The sequence below is a fragment of the Lactuca virosa genome, chromosome 4 (genome assembly GCF_052849685.1).
Source record: "Lactuca virosa cultivar CGN04683 chromosome 4, Lactuca_virosa_CGN04683_v6, whole genome shotgun sequence".
Classification (NCBI taxonomy): domain Eukaryota; kingdom Viridiplantae; phylum Streptophyta; class Magnoliopsida; order Asterales; family Asteraceae; genus Lactuca; species Lactuca virosa.
Genome location: NC_136429.1, coordinates 485394717 through 485402530, shown reverse-complemented (window position 1 = coordinate 485402530; position 7814 = coordinate 485394717). Strand labels below are relative to the sequence as shown.

The window sequence follows — 7814 nt, the reverse complement described above, 5'->3', positions numbered from 1 at the left end:
CAGTTCAGGATTTCATATAAAGACAAACATATAAACTATAATATGTATAGTTTATGAGTCACGCATACTTATCAATACAGTTGATGCAACTTACATATTTCTTTTCATATTCAAAATAACTTACGATTACGAAAACAACTATATAAATTATATTAAATATAATTTATGAGATATTTACAAAATATCTATTACAAAGATATTTTTTCATTATTCTACATGTAACTATCAATATAGCATTTGTGAGACACGCTTCAAGTACTTATTTAAATATAAAACAAAAGTCCTGAAAATTATAACCAGAGTCTCCTTGAGGGAGAGCGTGACACTTGTGTATAGATCTATACGGGACTAACAATCCCGCACCAGTGCTGCTTGCAACAGCTAGGTCGGCAGACTTGTGGTGACAATTGTCGTACCATATTACGACGCATGAAGAACATCGTGTTTCAGGCGAGGCTTAGGTCATCAAGCATGGTTATGATAACTTACAATTTAGTATTGAATAATGTGTTTAGTGTAAGAATAAGCAAACAACTTCACATAGTTTTATATAAATAAAACTATAAATGGTGAATCTAGATATTTACAACTTCATACAAGTACAAGTACAAATACAGAATACTAGTCTAATACAGAGAAAATTGACTTTTCATAGTTTTATGGGAATTTAAAAAACTATATCATACTATTTCGGAACACAAATACATATACAGCAGAAAATACAGGATTTTCTGGGGGAAACATATTTACATTTTCGAAGGAACAAATTTCAGATTTCAAATACAAACATGCTTATGAACTCACCAACTTAATTGTTGACACTTTTTCAAAACTACTTGTATTTTCAGGGAATCGATAGACAGGTACCCCACAAGTTTTGAGGAAGACGGAGTTTCATATAATTATGTCTTTTAATTATACTTTTTGGTGTCAAATATATAATGATTTGAACACGAATGTAACATTATATTTTATCAATGTAATGAATGTTGTACTTTGATTACTATTGTGCATTGTTGTGATACTACACATGAAGTCATCCATCCCGGAATGTTTCCGCCGGTACGGTTTGGGGGTGTGACATTATTCTCCACAAACACGATCCATGGGAGCTCTCTGGTACGTTTTTTCAGTTCTATAAATCTATGTGTAATCTACATCTCTTTCAGGCCTGATTACTGATGGATTTTACTCGCTTGTTCATACTTCTAGTTGATTTCTCTAGTTTTTATTGTTATAATCACCAATTCATCTAATTCTATTCTCAAAATTAGAAGAATAAGGGTGAATTATTCAGATTGATCTACAAGTTAGAGTTTTGCCGAAAATTTGAACCCGATTTAGCTCCTTTTCGGATTCAAATCCAGCCACTTAATATTGAATTTGAATTTGATTGGATCGATTGGGTTTTACTTTTACTTGCTTGCAGCCTATCTTGTAAACTGTGAGTTCATGAATCATTGGGTTTTACCCTTCTCGATCTCTGTTGTCAAGCATTCAAAGACTTTGCAGTAAACATATCAAATAATTGATATTTCCTTGTGCTTTTACTAATTTGTTGTTCTAGCATGTATATATGCTTATTTTTTCGTGGAATTTTGTGTCTATTCTGTACATTCCCATGGCTAAAATAGGAACCCCAGACCCCTAATCTCAGCCCATATTATCTTGTACCCATACTATCAAAGAGCGAGCAACAAGGGTCCTAATATTCATCATCTGATAATACCAATTAAAAATATAACTCTTGAGCTTTTTTTCAGTATTATTGAGGATCAGGTAAGGCTCTTATGTGAATAAATCGTAAATGCTTTTTTTCACTCCAGATTTACATATGATATGATAATATTGGTTACATGATGGAAATGATATCAGATAATTCTACATTGTATCCCTTTGACAACTTGCAGATCCTATTTTTTGTCCCCTTTAAGATTTTCATTTATACTATCACAATTTCCTTATTTATTAAGCTAACTTAACTATTTTTTGGTTATTTTAGATGTATTATCTTGATGAATGGTCTGGTTTGGAGGAGGACTACACATGTTCATCACATTTTCTAACAAAAGGGCAATACTGGTGTGTGTGTGTGTGTGTGTGTGTGTGTGTGTGTGTGTGTGTGTGTGTGTGTGTGTGTGTGTGTGTGTGTATATATATATATATATATAAGTATTTTAAAGCATGACATCATAGTTTCTAGCAAAAAATATGGGCATCATTCACATCACAGTTTCTGGCAAGAACATTGTAGAATTGGGGTAATTACTAATATCAATATTTTCTTGTTCTTTACTTTTGTGAACTTTGTATTGTTTTATTGTAAGGCATATCATTATCAACAATTGTTTGTCTCTGTAACTGCGGTTGGATATCATGGATAGAGGCACTGATGTTTACAAGCAAATATGTCCATTTTTATCAGAATTAATACACGTTTTATCTTTTTGTTGTTGGTTTATAGTAATATTTATTACATTACTCCATAGATTTAACAAGCCAGTCTCTAAGATTTCTTCTGTACAGTAATTTTGAACTTTCTTCTTTATAATCATTCATGTTAATGATGCTATACTACAATATATTTGAGACAAAATTTCTTCGTATAGCCTTTCCAAGTTGTTCCTCCTCCTTCAGCTGGTGCAATTGATGAGTGGATGGAAACTGCTAATCCTTTCATGGTAGATGTTGTTGTTGCAGCTGGACCTCTTAGCCTTTTTCATCTTCCAGTTGCAATCGAGTTTACTTTAGAATTTACTAAACTTTTTGTGATTCCATGATATATACTAGGGTGTGCGCGGTGAGGTTTGGTGCGTTTTTAAGTAAAAACCATAAATCGCACCGCATATGCGGTTTGAGTATTTTGGAAACCGCAAACCGCACCGCAAAAGTTGTAAACCGCGTAATGCGGTGCGGTTTGGTGCGGGCGGTTGGTGCGAAACGTATGCGGTTTGTGCGGTTTGAAGAGTTAGTCAACTTTATAACTTTTTGTTGTTATTATTTAAGTCTTTTTAAATTGTATTGAAGATATAGTACATTATAAACTCTCTATTGCCCATTAACTTCGAATATCATAACTTATGTAAGATAAAATACTATGGTTTTTTTATCAAACTTTTACCTGTCTTTGGATCTAAATGATGCCACATTTATCGAAATTGGCATATAACAATTATGGACAATAATGAATGGAAAAGCCAAAAAAAAATTTACATATGTTAAAGTGTTAGCCGCTAATTATAATTAATAACATAAAAGTCAGAAACAATGTTAAACAAGAATAATAACAGCATATGTTTTCCTTTATGAGTTATTAGAGTAATAAAAGATCATAGACTTGCTTTGACATCGGTTTGCAATTTGGATTCTTATAGCCTTCAATCTTTATAATCTTTAATCCTCACTATAAAAATATAGGATATTTCACTGGATGGTTGAAACTTTGGTTATTGGTGTGTGTACATACACACACACTAGTAGTGTACTCGCGCGATGCTGCGACGACGATTTGTTTCATTCCGGCAGGTAATTTCCAAATGAAAGTTAGTCTCATTTCGGCGGTCGTCAAGTTGTTCTTTTTTGAATTGTTTTATTCCGGCGATTTGTTCTTACGGCGATCAGTTGTCTTTAGACGGACGGTAAATAGTAATTTGCCTCTGTTACTCTTGTTAATTTTTGTCTGGCAGCGGACGGCGATTAGTTTTATTTAATGAATAATGTTAAGATGATAAATTTCCATTTTATTTGTTTTATTTCGAATTGAAAAGGTAAAATATGTTATATTATATATAATAATATTGAACTACGTTTAAAATAAAAGATGTCTTTTTTGCGCGAGTATACATGACATAAACATGCTAAAATTTAAATATTAAATTATATATCGTTTTTTTTTCATTCTTTTGCGTTTTGTTTCTAGTGTAGTAAAATTCCTTTATTTTATATTTGCAATAATAAGACTTATTAATAGTAATAATAAAATGTGTCATAAGAAATCATAGTATATCTCTAGACTCTAATTAATATATTGTAAAATGTATAACCAAGATGAGGATTTAATCGGTAGACCAGGGTTAAAGAATTAATCAGCTAGACCGTAATTAATTAGATACCATTAATTAACAAAAACTTCTTCAAAAATTAATATATCTTAATAAAGTAACTATTTGAAATTTTGAAATTTTAAAAATTTAAGTACTTTGGTATAATAGTTGAAATTTTGATATTTTGAAATTTTGAAGATTTTAAAATTTTGGTGGAATTTTTGAAAATTTAAAATTTGGATATTTTAATTTTTTAAAAATTTTGGCCGCTTATTATTCAATAACAATATTTGAATAACTTTTGAACTTCTACTTATAAGTTATAACCAAAGTTGTAAAAAACGTTTCACGTTAGCTGATCGGTAGATCAGATTAAGAAATTAATTGGGGAGTGGTAGATCAGATTAAGGAATTATATGGGGGATTAATCGGATAGCATTAATTAATAAAAATTTATTCAAAATTTAATATATTTTAATTAAATATGTATTTAAAATTTTGAAATTTTAAAATCTTTTGTATAATATTTGAATTTTTGAAATTTTGAAATTTTTTCAAATTTTGGGTGCCAAGGAACGTCTAGGGCCGCCTAGGACCGATATTGACCAAGACCTCCTAAGAAGGCCGCCTAACACTAATTGTAGAAGGGTCAAGTCCGCCCGATTAATCTGTCGTCCAGGCCGATTTTCACAACACTGCTTATAACAAAAAAAAATGTATTTTCATTTATTTCAAGATATACAACATGGTTATTTTGGTACAGAATGTATTCTCAGAATCAAATCAGATCCATTGACAACAGTATACTTGTAACATAACTAAAAATAAATGAAAATTATTGAGATTAAACTGAAGCAGTGACCAGTTGCTGCCAAATCATCTCCAAAATCATAATTCAAAACTTCGAATCTTTTTTTTCTCCGGAATCATAATTTGAAAGTATTCAACTATAGCATACTGATATGACAGAATAGATCAGAATTTTCAAACTAAAGATCAGATTTCTATAGAATGATGGATAGACAAGCAAAACTTAATATTATTCAAATTTAAAAGTATCAAGCCTGCAATTTACATCAATCCTAGCATTCCAAATCATGTAGCTACAGTTGATCCGCCTCCACCTGGATCAAAAAAATTTGGAGACTAAGATGTGTGCTTTGCTGGTGTGGTTTGTTGTTCTTTACTTTCTTTCTCCAATGGACAACAAAAAGAGCAAAAGCTGCCTGAAACCCAAAAAAAAAAATCAATATTCAGATAATTTAAGCATCATTATCTATATTCAACGAATTCAAATAAAAATATTACCAATTGAAAAGATTTATCAGATGCATTACTAATATTGATAATTATATAAATGATCAATTGTAGAAAAAAATGGAACAGAAAGAAGAAATATTACACCTCATTATCAAAAATTGGTACCTTAATGTTTTCTAGGCTATTCCTGAAAACAATCATAACTAACATCTATTTCCACAATAAAAGCTTCATCACCTACCCTTACAGACAACTTTTTAACATTAGCCACACATTAAATCCACATTTTTTTACCAAGTTCATATAACTAAAACTCGTTCCTTGTCCTATCAGGTCTTGGAAAATGATAAATAAGTAGAGATGAGCTATCCCATTTGTAGGGATTGAGTAAGCAGTAAACCTTTCTAGCTTTATAGTTTCATATTAAGAGCAATGTATGTGAACCTTCATAGCCTTAGACAACTGATTTCAAAATATTACATCAAAATGTCAGTACAATCACATAAGAGTAACGATAACAAATCTGGATGACATTTACATGTATAATCATCTGAAAACCAACAAAAATTATATGAAAGTAGCTTACTTACATCAATTAGCTAATATCATTCATGGTTACTTTCAAATATTGTCTTCAAAGATGAAATCTTATATCCATAAACCTTTAGTTGGACTCCAAGAAACCTGAAAAATCGATATTGTCATCAAAATCCACACATAAAGACAAATACAGAGATTACCAAAATCCATTAGACTTTAAAGCACAGAAATAAAACACACATTTATAACATGTTCAACAATGGGGAATTATAACTAATGTATTCTTGTTAAGGTTATTCAAGACTTGAAAAATAAAAGTTAAAAACATTAGATCGATCTTGATATCGATAAATCCAAGAAAAAACTAACCTGAACCTTAAATAACGAATAGAAAAACTCATCTAAGCACACTTTTGGCTTGATGTTGTTTGTTACTATAAAACAGGAAAAATAAAACTATTTAAAGAGGTTTTGGGCTTGATTCCTAATGAGAATAGATCGAAATTCAACAGATGGATCGTAGATGAAATTAACACTACCTGTTCTTGAAAATGCACACCCGAACAAGCATACATATGTCAGATTCGGAAAAGAAGAGAACCAAGCCACGTGGATATTTCGTTGACAAAACAGTCAAGCATCACAGTTCTTCTATTGCGGCAGATATGGATGGCAGGAGGCGGAACAGGCGTCGAGAGGGAGGGAAGAGGTGCGGACGACGGTGGTTGCTCGAATCTGGTGAAGGAATAGAATGGTCTTGGATGTGGTTTAAAGCGATGATTAGGGTTTGGAGAGGATCTGATTCAAATTTTGAAATGGAGATTTAGGTGTAAGAGTGTCTTTGTGTGTTATCAGTTAGTAACATGGACCGTTAGATTACCTAGCAAATCAACGACAAATAGAGATCCCCACTGGCAATCCGTGTGAGGGTGTTCATACTCCTTGGCTCCTTGCCAATCCGTTTGTTTGATACTCCTTCTCAAGTTATGCATCGATTTGTTGTACATAATGTTCTAGAAATTGTTTTTAAGACAATTTTTTAAGAGATAGCTTATTTTCATTGTACATAAGCTTATATACTGTAATTAAGACATTAAGACATTAAGATGTATGGTTTATAATATATATATATATATATATATATATAATATTAGTTATAGTAGTTATGCGGTGCGTTGCGGTTTGAACCGCGTATTTATAATTACAAACCACAAACCGCACCGCATAATGCGGTTTGACAAAACTGTGAACCGCAAACCGCACCACAAGAGTTTTAAACCGCATTATGTGGTGTGGTTTGGTGCGGTGCGGGCGGTTTGTTACACACCCCTAATATATACTAATATTTATACGTAAAGCGGATGAATTGATGTTTTTCTCTTACATGTGGAGCTGCATTTATGAAACATCCACGGACACCTCCAAGTGCTCCTCAATGGGAATATCAAATGAAGTTGGATATCATGTCACAGGTTGGCTAAGGGTATTGGTCAACCATGGCTACACATAAAATGATATATCTTAGTTTATTATTGTCATTAATGTTATTGTTTTTTTTTCTTTTTTGAACTTTCAAAGGTTTTAAGTTTCTTATAATTAATGGAAAACCATATTTTTCATATTTTTTTTAGTAACTCTAGATTTATGTTTTAGTTCAAGAAAGTTTTTAAACATTTTATGGGATTTAATCTTATTGTTTTATTTTTTAACTTTCAAAGGTTTTAATGTTCTTATGATTAATGGAAAACCATATTTTTTCATATTTTTTGTTTTGTTCCGCTAATTTTTGTTTGGTGACTCTAGATTTATGTTTTAGTTCAAGAAAGTTTTTAAACATTTTATGGGATTTAATCTTATTGTTTTATTTATTTTTAACTTTAGAAGGTTTTAATTTTCTTATGATTAATGGAAAACCATATTTTTTGTTTTGTTCCGCTAATTTATGTTTAGTGACTCTAGAGTTATGTTTTA

At 31.1% G+C, this 7814-nt stretch overlaps 1 long non-coding RNA gene across 1 annotated transcript; it reads right to left on the bottom strand.

Moving 5' to 3' along the window:
- Positions 1–5024: 5024 nt before the first annotated feature.
- LOC145109252 (uncharacterized) lies at positions 5025–6696 on the bottom strand. Its single transcript, XR_013708843.1, has 3 exons — positions 6383–6696; positions 5894–5987; positions 5025–5269 (listed from the first exon to the last, which is right to left on the bottom strand). It is a non-coding gene; the product is annotated as an uncharacterized LOC145109252 (long non-coding RNA).
- Between the last annotated feature and the right edge of the window lie 1118 nt (positions 6697–7814).